This window comes from Oncorhynchus tshawytscha, linkage group LG05 (genome assembly GCF_018296145.1).
Source record: "Oncorhynchus tshawytscha isolate Ot180627B linkage group LG05, Otsh_v2.0, whole genome shotgun sequence".
NCBI classification, from domain to species: domain Eukaryota; kingdom Metazoa; phylum Chordata; class Actinopteri; order Salmoniformes; family Salmonidae; genus Oncorhynchus; species Oncorhynchus tshawytscha.
This window is the reverse complement of record NC_056433.1, coordinates 50,631,746-50,644,530: the sequence shown is the minus strand read 5'-3', so window position 1 is coordinate 50,644,530 and position 12,785 is coordinate 50,631,746. Positions and strand designations below refer to the sequence as shown.

General features: G+C 45.5%; 1 long non-coding RNA gene across 1 annotated transcript; it reads left to right on the top strand.

Moving 5' to 3' along the window:
• The first annotated feature begins 713 nt into the window (after window positions 1–713).
• On the top strand, window positions 714–11,789 carry LOC121846527. Its single transcript, XR_006083440.1, has 2 exons — window positions 714–1,322; window positions 8,999–11,789. It is a non-coding gene; the product is annotated as an uncharacterized LOC121846527 (long non-coding RNA).
• Window positions 11,790–12,785: the final 996 nt, after the last annotated feature.

Sequence of the window (12,785 nt, the reverse complement as noted above, 5' to 3'; positions counted from 1 at the left end):
CAAACACACACACACACACACACACACACACACACACACACACACACACACACACACACACACACACACACACACACACACACACACACACACACACACACACACACACACACACAGTCAATGTGTTACTCTGTAGTAGAAGGATACTGCTCCTGGACTCTTTAGAAGCACCTCGGAAAAACAGAGACAGTGCCCCTTTAAGGGATAAATCATGACAGAAAGAAAACAGAGACAGTTCCCCTTTAAGGGATACGTCATGAAAGAAAGAAAACCGAGACAGTGCCCCTTTAAGGGATAAGTCATGACAGAAAGAAAACCGAGACAGTGCCCCTTTAAGGGATAAGTCATGACAGAAAGAAAACCGAGACAGTGCCCCTTTAAGGGATAAGTCATGACAGAAAGAAAACCGAGACAGTGCCCCTTTAAGGGATAAGTCATGACAGAAAGAAAAGCACAAAAGAAGGAGTGAGAGGAGGTGTGTGTACGTGTACAAGTCAGACTGAAACACAAGAGAGAGAGAGAGAGAGAGAGAGAGAGAGAGAGAGAGAGAGAGAGAGAGAGAGAGAGAGAGAGAGACAGAGAGAGAGAGAGACAGAGAAACAGAGAGAGGGAGAGAGAGAATGCATTAGGCACTTAGAGCCATTCCTCTCTGGCTAAAGGCTAATGCAATTGCCACAATAAGAGTCTCAACGGAGCCTGGAAAAAAACTGAGAGGGGGATGAAAGAAGAGAAGGAGGGAGGGAAAGGGAGGGAAGAAAGGAAAGCAGCACTGCTTCCAGACTCTCACATGGATAGTGGATCTCTTGGGACGAACAGTTAAACGTTTTTTTCTCACTATCCTTTTCTATATCTTTCTCTCTCTCTCTTTTACTCTCGCTTTCTCTTACTTTCTTTTACTCTCTCTCTCTCTCTCTCTCTCTCTCTCTTGTTACTCTTCTGTAAGTGGACGAACTGTTGCTGTGCATCTCCAGAGTGATTCATCAGGTTAAAAGAAACTACGGTAGCAGCCAGTCACTAGCCAGCGGGTTGTGTTAACTAGCTCCAAGTCTGACCTCTCCTCTCCTCTCCACTGCTCACCTCTTCTCTATGGGAAACCTAACAGACCAGGACAGGACAACCCTTCTCTCCCTCATCTCCTATCCCCCTTTTATGTCCCCAAAAGAGACCTCGGCACAGGACAAAGTTGCTGCTGCTGCTGGATCTGAAATGGAACATTCCTTAGAGCAGTCTTCCGAGAAAGAACTCCTCCACTGACTGCTCCACTCCTCCATATCCTCAGCTGAACTCGGCTCTCACGCAGCACTACTGGATCTGTGGGCATGGTGAGTGGCAGCACTGTATTCTCTCTCTCTCTCTCTCTCTCTCTCTCTCTCTCTCTCTCTCTCTCCTCTCCCTCTCTCTCTCTCTCTCCCTCTTCGTAGGCTAAGGCAACTCCCTTGTCAGTCACTTAGATCAGACAACCAGCAACAGCATCAGACCTGTCTAAAGTGAACCAAGCAGACTGAGCATCAGAGTAAGTTCACAATGTCTACTGTACATTTCTACAGCCAGGCTCTCTTTCCATTGACTGTGATGCTATCAGGAAGACCTAAGAAAACATACCATTTACTGTTCAATGACTGTTTGAATCTGTTAATATGAAAAACAAGTTGTAACATTTATAGATGATTGGTATTTGTCTGCATATCTGTCATAATGGGCTTGAGGAGATTTGCATGTTGATAGGTTACTGTTGGCCTGTGCACATATTTCAGAACTGACATTTTCCCACAGTCTAAGAAAAATAATCCATGTCAGATTTCTATTTGAGACCGTGTTTAGACCTAGCTGTGTACGAAGGATCAATCCTCTATCCGGTTTAACTGAGTGAATTTGTGAGCTTTTGAGCACTACTGTGTACTAAGGCTCTTCAAATACATGGTCTAGTTGATGTTTGGACAAGGAATAGTTTGATTCGTTAAACTCAAACTCTTCTATTTTGATACAAATAGTCCAACTATTTGAAAAGGTTCCATTGTTTCTGATTTACTGACCTAGTAGTTCCAAACAGACAAGAGATTCACCAGGTCTGATATTTTGTATTTCTTTAGGTGCGTTTTCAGATACACGTCTATTTCCTGCTGGAGTCTTTGGGCGTTGCCTGCAAGATGGAGAATAGTGAACAGATGTTTATTTTTTGCACTGATGTTGATGTCTTTGTCAATAATAGGGACAATTGAGAGAGTGTGTGTGTGTGTGTGTGTGTGTGTGTGTGTGTGTGTGTGTGTGTGTGTGTGTGTGTGTGTGTGTGTGTGTGTGTGTGTGTGTGTGTGTGTGCGCGCACACATCTGTGTATATGTGTGTGCACATTTGTGTGGGTATGTGTGCTCGTGTGTGTCTTTTGTTGGCTCGGTGTGTGTGTGTTCCTTCAATCAGGTCTGGAACACTTAAATACACAGGATGAGTTGTCACCACACAGTGAAACAGGTAATGGCTGTCTGAACCCTGGCAATTACCAAACACATCCAAGCCATGCACCCAATGAAGGAGTCTTTGATCGGCCAGACTGACGCATAGTATTTACTTTTACGACCCACCAAGTAGTGAACAGCTTCCCTTGTTGGCACTCGAGTGCGAGTTTAAACACGTGCTCACACGCATAGGCACACGCATTTACAAACAAATGTAAAGACACAGACAGTACACACACTCACAGACACCTACTGTACAGTACACAGAACCCAGTGGTGTCACGCACCCAATCATTTTCAGAGGCCACTGTTTGGTGACCAAATTCAACATCTTCTAAAACAATCTGGATTTTTATATTACATTCATCAAATGACAAATTCAATGGGCATGACACTTCTGAGTAGACACAAACACAGCACCCTTTCAACACCCACCAATTCAATTAGCCGGATCAAAAGTGTGTGAGGTTGTTGCAGTAACATTGGTCCGGTCAATATGTTGTTTACCAGTCATTGAATAATCAGGTTATGAAAACTATGCTGTGCTTCACATTACAGTAACAGCAGCAACAGCAGCCTACAATTGGATGCATCTGTCACGGAAAAACAGGCCTCAGTGTGGAGAGAAGAGATAGCATTGGAATGGGGAGGGAGGGAGTCTCCCAGTCACCGGGGTCACCATCTGTGCACTGTGCACGGCAACTCTTCCTGTCTTCGTACATGCGTTGTTTTTTAAAGCTCTGTCTGGCCATGACTGATGTTGTGTTATCGATGGCATGGCTTCAGGTGAACCAGCTGATGGTTTTGTCTGGTTCAGTGTAGTTTGTGACTTTCTGACTGACATATATGCAGGCCATTGATGTGTTCAGTCTGTTTCCTTAGATAACCACAGGCTCATGTGTTTGTTTGAGTTCACTCCCACTTTCTCTTGATCTCCTCTCTTTCTCTCTCTCTCTCTCTTTCTCTCGCTCTCTCCTCTCTTTCTCTCTCCTCTTTTTCTCTCTCTTTCCTCTCTTTCTCTCTCGCTCTCTCCTCTCTATCTTTCTCTCTCTCTCTCCCTCTCTATCTTTCTCTCTCTCTCTCCCTCTCTCTCCTCTCTTTCTCTCTCCTCTTTCTCTCGCTCTCCTCTTTCTCGCTCTCTCGCTCGCTCTCTCTCTCTCTCTCTCTCTCTCTCCCTCTCTCTCTCTCTCTCTCTCTCTCTCTCTCTCTCTCTCTCTCCCACTCAGCATATCTAATAGGAACAGTAACAGCTCTTAGCTAATAGCCAGGCCGTCAGATGATGTGACAGCATAAGCTTCCAAGCTGCTTTTGATGCAGATTTGTATTTTTGACGTATCCATTAAGATCGATCATGATCCTTAAGTGCGTCAAAGCAAACAAACATTTTTCTTGCCTCAATTTCCATCTCGAGGGGACTGCATACATTTGGATGTAAAGCGGACTTCAAACCACTTAAGATAATTATTAGATAGACTAATACCAAATTCACTCATGAACTTTCAACAAAATCTGCTATTCAGAACAACAAGTTCAAAAAGAAATTCAGTAGGTTAGATTGACGTACGCCTACTGGTAACACAAGTGCAAAGTGAATTATAGCTAATCGAACACCAGAAGCTTCTCTTAGGTCCCCGGTGCCTTCATATGTCAGTTCTGAGAGGTTGCTAATTCTAGTTGAGTGACTCAATGGGGTGAATAATGAAATCCAGACCTAATGAACAGCTACAATGACTTTTTAATGCCGTGATGCTTCTCTCTGACTGCTGGAACAAGGATAGGATCTGACCTTTTGGGTTCAACATGGATCTCCTCTCATCTCCCAAACCACAGCTACTCCGTCATGGTTAACTCAACAGTCACCACTAAATCCTATATACTTTAACACTAGGACAGCCAGTAGAAAAGGTCAAAGGGATGGAAGTCCTGCAATGAGATCAATGTCTTGCAATTCAGACTTTTAGGCCTCTGCTTTCTTTCACACAAATCACCTATGGAAGTAGATAGAGTAGAACAGAATAGCATGAAGTAGACTAATATAAGTGGTTTATAAGCAAGAGGGACTGATTCCTTACTCTCTAGCTGGCTCACTCTCTCCTGTGCTAGTTCTGTTTTGTGAGAGCAGTGTTTCGTAGTGGCAAATCATTTCGGCGCCCGTGTGCGAGATGCTGGATGACGTTAACAGTGTGTTCTTGTGGTCAGATTCTAAACTTACACCTGCAGTCAGAACCATCAGATATATGCCATGTCTCCTGTGTAAACAGAGGAGCTGCGGTTGGGCATTGAGAGATATTTGGCCAGTTTGGTGTTCTTCCATCATGCCTGGGAAACATCGTAGCCTGGCGCATAATAAGCAGAAAAAGCAATCCATCACATTTTTGAATGAGCTCATTTTGCTTCGCTCGGACAGAAAACACAATGCATCCCAACCCATAAACAAACATATCTGAGCGTAGTGGTTGTCTACTATGGATATATGTGGAAATGAGGGTAAGAACATAGAAATTGAAATCTGAATATGAGTGTATTACATATTTGTGTATAGAATGTCTGGTTCTCCAAATTCTGTTCTATTCTATTGCATGTTGCCCATTCCAAATACAGTGTCAGTGCATTTCCTGTGCTGCGTGGTGTTGGGTAGGCCTAATCCTTTGCTTGCTTGCTAGAGTTGAACTGATATGCCTCAGAGTCCTATCACCGTGCCTCTGTCTTGGCAGACATGCAGAGAAAATGTCACCGTCAACAGTCGCTCTGTAGACATTGATCGGGGAAAAATGAGATCAGCAAAGAAATGTTCCGATAGCACATCTATCAAACATATACACTGACGCACAAGTGACAAAGAGGGCAAGACAACTCCCCTTCTCTCTCCCTCTCTCTATCTCGCTCTTCTCTTTCTCTCCCTCTCTCTCTCCCTCTCTCTCTCTCTCTCTCTCTCTCTCTCTCTCTCTCTCTCTCTCTCTCTCTCTCTCTCTCTCTCTCTCTCTCTCTCTCTCTCTCTCTCTCTCTCTCTCTCTCTCTCTCTCTCTCTCTCTCTCTCTCTCTCTCTCTCTCTCTCTCTCTCTCTCTCTCTCTCTCTCTCTCTCTCTCTCTCTCTCTCTCTCTCTCTCTCTCTCTCTCTCTCTCTCTCTCTCTCTCTCTCTGTCTTCAGGCAGTGAAGCACAACTTGCCGTTTCACATCTCTAAACTAGACAAACATAGTTATTCATCATTCCAGAGACGGGAAGGAGGGGCCAGGTGTTAACATCGGGCTAGACAGACAGGTGTTAACATCGGGTTAGACAGACAGGTGTTAACATCGGGCTAGACAGACAGGTGTTAACATCGGGTTAGACAGACAGGTGTTAACATCGGGCTAGACAGACAGGTGTTAACATTGGGCTAGACAGACAGGTGTTAACATCGGGCTAGACAGACAGGTGTTAACATCGGGTTAGACAGACAGGTGTTAACATCGGGCTAGACAGACAGGTGTTAACATCGGGCTAGACAGACAGGTGTTAACATCGGGCTAGACAGACAGGTGTTAACATCGGGCTAGACAGACAGGTGTTAACATCGGGTTAGACAGACAGGTGTTAACATCGGGCTAGACAGACAGGTGTTAACATCGGGCTAGACAGACAGGTGTTAACATCGGGCTAGACAGACAGGTGTTAACATCGGGCTAGACAGACAGGTGTTAACATCGGGCTAGACAGACAGGTGTTAACATCGGGCTAGACAGACAGGTGTTAACATCGGGCTAGACAGACAGGTGTTAACATCGGGCTAGACAGACAGGTGTTAACATCGGGCTAGACAGACAGGTGTTAACATCGGGCTAGACAGACAGGTGTTAACATCGGGCTAGACAGACAGGTGTTAACATCGGGCTAGACAGACAGGTGTTAACATCGGGCTAGACAGACAGGTGTTAACATCGGGTTAGACAGACAGGTGTTAACATCGGGCTAGACAGACAGGTGTTAACATCGGGTTAGACAGACAGGTGTTAACATCGGGCTAGACAGACAGGTGTTAACATCGGGCTAGACAGACAGGTGTTAACATCGGGCTAGACAGACAGGTGTTAACATCGGGTTAGACAGACAGGTGTTAACATCGGGCTAGACAGACAGGTGTTAACATCGGGTTAGACAGACAGGTGTTAACATCGGGTTAGACAGACAGGTGTTAACATCGGGCTAGACAGACAGGTGTTAACATCGGGTTAGACAGACAGGTGTTAACATCGGGTTAGACAGACAGGTGTTAACATTGGGCTAGACAGACAGGTGTTAACATCGGGTTAGACAGACAGGTGTTAACATCGGGCTAGACAGACAGGTGTTAACATCGGGCTAGACAGACAGGACATACATATTTCCCTCGCCTGAGAAAAGTCTGCATCACAGTTTTTATAATAAGGCCCGAGGAGGTGTGGTATATGGCCAATATACCATGGCTAAGACCTGTGCTTTGGTTCGACGCAATGCAGAGTGCCTGGACACAGCCCTTAGCCGTAGTATATTGGCCAATCTGCTATACATACCGTGCGGGATTGTAGCAATATCCTGCTCAATGCCAAGTAGGATACACGGTACCCTGGCTGCTACAGAATGACAATGTATGGGTGCAAGACCAAAGACAGGACAGGGTGTTGCCTTTACAGACATGCAAGGGTAGGCCATTCCCTTGAGAGTTAACGTAAAAATATACCGTATGTAATGCTTATTGACAAAGCTAAAAACTCAGGGATAATAAATGTAATCTGGGCAAGGTCAGTGATATGCATAATTATGTGTGTTGCACATTAAATCAATTATTTATAGCTGACTGAAATGTAAGTGCACTACACAATACAATGACTGAACAAAACCTTAGGAACACCTGGTCTTTCCATCACATACACTGACCAGGGGAATCCAGGTGAAAGCTAGGATCCCTTATTAATGTCACTTGTTAAATCCACTTCAATCAGTGTAGATGAAGGGGAGGAGACAGGTTAAAGAAGGATTTTTAAGCCTTGAGACAATTGAGACATGGATTGTGTATGTGTGCCATTCAGAGGGTGAATGGACAAGACAAAGGATTTAAGTGCCTTTGAATAGGGTATGGTAGTGGGTGCCAGGCGCACCGGTTTGTGTCAAGAACTGCAACATTGCTGGGTTTTTCCACACTCAACAGTTTCCCGTGTGTGTCAAGAATGGTCCACCACCCAAAGGACATCCAGCCAACTTGACACAACTGTGGGAAACACTGGAGTCAACATGGGCCAGCATCCGACACCTTGTAGAGTCCATGCCCCGATGAATTGAGGATCTTCTGAGGGCAAAAAGGGGGGGGGCTCTATGATCCCCCTTTAATGCCACCCTGTATTTGAGCCCCCGCTGGTCACCTCCTCAGACTGTGTAGTGCATACCAGGCCTCCTCACAACTCAACAATCCTGTCATTATGTCGTCACCACGAGGGTGACCCTGGGAATTTTCCTCTGGAAGAAAACAACAGCTATAATGATACTACTTACATGACATTCCTCATACCGCAGGGAAAGGAAGTTGTTAAAAAGAGTTGAGTTTGTTTACGGTTTTCTTTTCCCGCCAAGTTACGCCCACGAACTTGGATGTTCTAAGACACTACAGAACTTGAAGCTTATTGGACGTTCTGCTAATCTCTGTTCTATGACCAAGGTTGAAATCAGGTGCTACTGTATCTAGAACCTAAAAGGGTTCTTCGGGTGTCCCCATAGGATAAACCTTTGAAGAACCATTTTTGGTTCCAGGTAGAACCCCTTTGGGTTCCATTTAGAACCATTTCTACAGAAGGTTCTACCTGGAACCAAAAATAGGTTCTCCTATGGCACATGTCAAACTCATTCCATGGAGGGCCGAGTGTCAGCGGATTCACACTTCTTCCGTGGACTTAATTGATGATTTAAGGTCACTGATTAGTGAGGAACACTCCTCACCTGGTTGTCTAGGTCTTATTTGAAAGGAAAAAACAAAAACTAGCAGACATTAGGCCCTCCATGGAATGAGTTTGACACCCCTGTCCTATGGGGACAGCTGAATTCTGTTCTACCTATGTGAAGTGTTTTGGGACAACTTGTCTTTACATAATATATGTCTTATGTCTACGTCTCTGTACGTCTACGTCTATGTCTCTGTATGTTTCATGTCCTGTTTTTCTCTAGTTCTGGTGTTATTGGGAGTATTGATGTCCAGTAGCAATAGAGAGTGCTCCAGCCATTCCAAACAAGAACAATGTTTTCCCTCTGAGTCACTCCAAACAATGAGCCTTGACTGAACAGCTGTGTCTGCATATTCCAACCAGCCTCCACATCTGCTGCTTTGCCTGCTTCTCTCTGACGCAAACAGCATGCAACCAAAGTCTGCACAGCCATTCCTCATGTTCACTTACTTAATCAAAACCGCCTTTCGTTATGGCGATCAGACTATTGTCTTCCATATCAGTCTCATCTCTATTGCATGGTGAACAGTAGGTCATCTTTTCCCCCTGTCAGTGCTGAGGTGGTGACGGCTTCTCTCCCCTCTCTTTCTCCCTTCAGGGTTGGTCTGACTTGGGAGCAGCCAGAGGACAGCCAGAGGACACTCCAGATGTCTGGGGAGACATCTGGAGGCCCCGCCGCTGCGGGCCAGGGACGGGCACCCGGTTACGCTCGCTACCAGTCTGGCTGTGGTGGGGAGGGTTCCTGGCACAGTGATTTGGTGCACAAATATAAACGAAAATCACATTGCCAGGGATTTCCACCCTTACACAGGCAGCTCTCCAGGTGACCCAGGTGGCATCGGTATGTTCTGCCCGTCAGGGTACGTCGTTTCTGTTTCCCGATCTTGGCCCTCTATGGTCTATGGAAACAAGATCATGTAAAATAATACTCAACTCCAGATAAAAGCTGTTTTCAGCTCTCACACAGGGATTTACAGATTACTTCCTGGTATTAGCTCCTTACAAACGGGAACTGTGGGAAACTGAGCCTACTTTGGCAGCCTTTGCTTATAGACATAAGGAGTGGATAGATCCAAAGTGCAAAGAGTGTTTTACCTTCTATAGAAGTCTACAAAGTACTTCCAGCCTTAGAGGAATCAATCAACGTTCCTACAGACTGCCAGTGAAAGTCTATTTCCCTCATGTGCATCCTGTAGGGAGCAGCCACTTGCTAAAGGCACAGAGCTTAGCTAATTGGTGAGCATTGATCCCTCTTATGTGTTGTTCACAGTGGCTAAGTTCAGTGCCTGCGGTGAAATAGTTGATGCAGCAGGATGTGCTCCAAACGATGGCGATGAACGAGTACTGGCTGAGTTCTGAGATGTCAAGACGAAGGAAGAAGGTGGGAAGATAGGGAGAGATAATGATGGAGGAGTGAGGTGTTGCGTGGGCATGGAGACAGAGGCAACAGCGGGATACAGCACGATCCCCGTAAAGAGCAGAGGAAAGAAGGCTGCTGGGGGAATGTCAGGCCAGCCCTGGCATGCCCAGTTCCACACTCCATCTCAGTCAGTCAGTCAGAGCACAGCGCCTGGCTTTGGCACTCGGCACTGGCACTGATTTATGTAGCAGAGGATGGGGCACAGCTCACCTCACCTCCTCCCCAGAGCTGAGCTGGTGTGTGGGCTAGGCTGCCCTCTTGTCACACTCTGAGCTGGTGAGTGGGCTAGGCTGCCCTCTTGTCACACTCTGAGCTGGTGTGTGGGCTAGGCTGCCCTCTTGTCACACTCTGAGCTGGTGTGTGGGCTAGGCTGCCCTCTTGTCACACTCTGAGCTGGTGTGTGGGCTAGGCTGCCCTCTTGTCACACTCTGAGCTGTGGGGGCTTGGTACTTGGTATAGAACCAAGCTACCATGGTACTTGGTACTTGGTATAGAACCAAGCTACCATGCAACTCTGAGGCCACATTACGAGTGTGTGGAATTCACTTTAAGAGTTGACATACATGCAAAACCTCTTGTGGGACAGTGGTCAACCCATTTACGCGAGGCACATTTGTTTTTGTAGTTATCTCTGTCCCCTTGTCCATTGGTCAGTTGGTTAATTGTGGATCATTATTATAGAGTTCTTATGGCCTATTGTAATGTTGTTTTGTCAAGAGGTTTAGAGCTCTTGTGGTAACTGCTTAGTAAAGGCCTTAAATTGAAAGTTTCTCAGGGTTACCCATCAAATTGGCTACAGTATGTTCTGTGGTTTCCATTCGGTCTCAATGTAGAGTGGTAGAGTGTTTCTAAAGGGATGGACGTGGAGGGTTATAATACTCTATGGTTGGGGCTGTGCCCTCCTGTGCCTACTGAACTGGTATCAGTTTGAACTCTGAGTACTGGCTCAGTTCAGCAGGAACAGGAGTGGAGCCCACTGTGTGCCATTACGCCCTCCAATCAGCATGCAGAAAGACATCCAGTACCCCATTAGCCCTGCCCACCAGACCCCCAAGGGCTTGTGCCATTGGCCTTGATGAAACCCAACATTCCTGTCAGCATTAAACCCTGAGACATCAGACAGAGGCATTGCAGCCTGTGAGAGTTGAATGTCCCTGCTTCAAGTATGAATGTTTCATAACCAGATTTATCATTAGGAACTGGCAGGCAGCATGGAGAAGGTACATTGAATTTGCTGCATACTGATGCAGTTATTCTCCTCGGACTTCATGTTTATTTCAGTATGGCTTTTTTCCCCTTGACAATGCCGCAGCCAAGCACACACGCACTCTCTAGCTCTCCGAGCCGTCAGAGGGCAAACGGAGAAACTGAAGTTCATTGTGCGGTAATCCAAGTGAAATGTCTGCTATGTCCATGTAATTGACGTTACCTAGAGAGACTCATTTTCAGCTGATTGGGAATGTCTGCTATTTTACTTTATGCTCCCCTGCCACAGAGATAATGTAGCACGTTATAAATCAGGACTTTGGAAACATTCTTTATCTCAAGATTTTTCAATCGTAGGAGAAAAGAGGTTCATTAACCACACGATAAATCTCAGCTCATCCAATGGGCCGTGGATTGTAGACGGCATTTGCCGCCTCTTGACATTTTTGCAATGACTTTTAACCTTGAAGAGATTACCTGAATGAAACCTAGTTTTGTCATATGACAAGACTGGTGGATTCTTGTCCTCCGGGCATTGGTCCAAATTCATATCTTTTTTTTTGTATCTATTAGGGGTAAAACAGGGGATTAACATCAAGCTACTACTTAAAATGTCACATTTGTGGTTCCTTAACTCTGAGGCATGCTGCTCTTCCTTTGTTGTCACAGGTGTCTCTTTCATGCTGTTCTGTGAGTCACCACTTTTGCTGTAAATCTCATGTAATCCTACCACAAAATCCATTAATAAAAAAGTATTACTTCATACAATGTCTGCTCTAGAATTTCTTCATTCTGAAGGTTCCCAAGGTTTTCTCTTGCTTCTATGTGGGTGTAGCGACAGATGATGATCAACACCAGCCTTTTATCATCATAATGTCATTGCTTAGGTTTTTACTTGGTACATGAAAGTGTCTTAAATGACACCCAAATGATTTCTCATTGCAGGTCACAGGTTCAAATCCCCACCAAGATTACACTTGATCCACCCAGTGGGCTGCCTACAACCCACACTAGAACCATAATATGACAATACACACTCTCCAGCCCTCTATATGGTCTTCCGAGTGGCGCAGCGGTCTAAGGCACTGCATCTCAATGCAAGAGGCATCGCTATAATACCTGGTTCAAATCCAGGCTGTATCACATCCAGCTGTAATTGGGAGTCCCATAGGGCGGAGCACAATTGGCCCAGCGTTGTCTGGTTTTGGCTGGAGTAGGTTGACATTGTAAATAAGAATTTGTTCATAACTGACTTGCCTAGTTAAATAAAGGTTAAATAAAAACATATATCTATGCACAATCCTAAATGGGTTACCCAGACCAAAGACTCGGCTCTCCCCAGTACTCCTATTTTAGTTTCCATAGCAATGTCAAAGTCATTTTATCGGCCTCCTCAAAGGCTGACCAGATTTCATGATGTGGCTGCTTTATTTGGCTTGATTCTCTTTTGTTGCCCCCTCCACTATTTAATCAGGGTCCTTGTGGTCCTGGCCGTGGCAGCGTGCAGGCTGGGTAATTGGCTTAGGCTGAGCAGTACCAGCTGTGCTACAAAGCCAAGCCCCAGTCCACACTGCCTCATAGCTTGTAAATGACAAGCTTGGAGAAAAACCACGGAATCGGGGGTACTGCCTGTCGTTCCTCCCAGCCACAGGTCATGACCTTGCCAAAACCCAACTCTCAGTAAAGAAAAGGACATCTCTTTGAAAAAGTATGCGGTGTGAAGTCATGCAAAAATTACACCGAATTTCCTATGAGTATT